The sequence below is a fragment of the Tupaia chinensis genome, unplaced genomic scaffold, assembly GCF_000334495.1.
Source record: "Tupaia chinensis unplaced genomic scaffold, TupChi_1.0 Scaffold000597_1, whole genome shotgun sequence".
Taxonomy (NCBI): Eukaryota; Metazoa; Chordata; class Mammalia; order Scandentia; family Tupaiidae; genus Tupaia; species Tupaia belangeri.
Genome location: NW_006160114.1, coordinates 6,706,354 through 6,708,506, shown reverse-complemented (window position 1 = coordinate 6,708,506; position 2,153 = coordinate 6,706,354).

Sequence of the window (2,153 nt, the reverse complement as noted above, 5' to 3'; positions counted from 1 at the left end):
AATGTTTAATAGTTACTGACATGATTGCCAAACTCTTTGATGAATACTAATTTCAAAGTTATTATTATTAAAGAAAGGCAAGAATTTAGTCTCTATAGATTAAGAGAAAATATTTTAAAAGTTTTCAATTTATGTTTATTAAAAATTTTAATCTACTTCTAAATATGTCTTTATGACACAAGAATATTTCCCTAGGTTTTATCATCCTAATGATTTATTTATACAATTTTCCAACACATACTACATAGAATCACCTATATACTTAGTGATTTCTCTGAGAACCATGTATGCCTCTGAGTCTTCTTTTTCTTTAATCTCATCTACAGGTAATAAACTATAGCCCTCTTTTGTTAGACTCATTAAAAGAGAAATATCACTTACTTAAAGTAAAAGACCAACTTAAAGGTAATCCTTTTGTCACAGTAAATGGGCTCATCCCATCAAGTCTAAAGCACTGAGAAATTTAACACAGTTTAAAAGTGGGTAACACAGTTTGAGTCCAGACTTAACTATGCAATTTACAAACTGTGCAGTCAGGGTGTTACAGAGTCTTGGTCACATTTCTTGAGGCAGCTACAATTGTGCCACATATGGTTTCTTCAGATGTTCTGTTTTCTTGCTACTGCAGAAGAGATTGCAATACTAGCATACTTATTTTTTGTTCGTATTTATGGGCAGTACTAAATAATATAAAATCTCCAAAAAAAAAAAAAAAAGATTCTAGAAACAATCCAGTCTATCATCACTAAGGTTGTAATCACAGCAACTCAGCCATGAAAATAAAGGACAGCAGGGTTCTTGAGATATGCCTCAGAACTCCCTAAAGTGAGAAAACTGTGGTAGGAAAAAAAAAAAAAAAGACATAGTAACTCACCACAGTAGTCTAACTTGCACAAATCCAAGTTAGAATAAATCCAAAGATCATTGCAAATGTTTACAGTAACATCTTCTCTGTTATTTGGGGATTATCTATTTCATTTATTCAGTCAACAGATAATTATTTAGGGCCTACTTACTTTAGGCACTAAGGATCTATCCCTGCATAAGACAGTGGAGTTCCTTACTCTCATGGACCTGAAATTATATGAGAGCAGAAAGATAATAATCAAATTCATAAATTAGGTAGTGATACATGCAATGAAAAAAAAAACAGGCTGATAACAGAGACAGCTATGAGTAGAATGGTATTTTTTTAGATTGGAGAATAACAATATATACAACAAAGAATAATAATAGAAAGAATCTAAAGTAACAACATACCAGACAGACTAACAGTCAGTGTAACCATCTATAAATAAATGGAAATGAGTTTGGCTTGTTCAAAAAATAAAAAGAAAACCAAAGACTCAGAAATATAATATAATTGACTAGTTACTTCACTACCACTTGCCAATCACCTCAAAAATTATATGTGTAGTCAAAATTTCTCAGAACAGTCTATCAGCCATTTAACAAAAGCATATTAATTTTATTTTAAAAAGTATGGTTTAAGCCATTCTAACTATTGGTGATGCAATGATGAATTAGCCATGATGTAAAACTTCATGCAACATAAAAGATATGAAAGCAATTAGGAATAAGAAGTTGTATAAAATGTATTGAGAAGAACAATTACATGTAATTTTGTCCATTTGAGTCAGTAAGAACAAACATTCGAGTTGAGCAATAAAGAGTAAGTAGGAGTTTAGTGTCACACAGGGAAACGAATAGTCTAGACTTCTTTACTGAACACCTGGCACATGTACTGATAAACTTCTGGTTACCTTCATCTGGATATCACACTTCAGCTATCAATATATTTTACATGATGTCCCAAACATGTTCCTCATCTCCTATACTACATTTTGTTGAATAACCTCACTCTGAAAACTGGTAATTCCAACTTTATTTCTTCCTTTCCTCAGCTTCAATATCCTTTTTAACACCAAATATTGTCTTTTCTACCTCTAGATACCTAGTCAACCTTTCTCTTCTTCTCTATGCCTTCCTCTCATCATGGTCCATTTGAATTCATTTTCTCTCTGGAATTTACCTCACACCTCTACACCTTAAGTTGTCCTATTTATGATCACCTTTGATTAAAAAGCATATGAGGGCTTAAGATGTATGCCATAAGAGTTCTTCCACTTATCCAAACCCTGTTTCTGTCAACT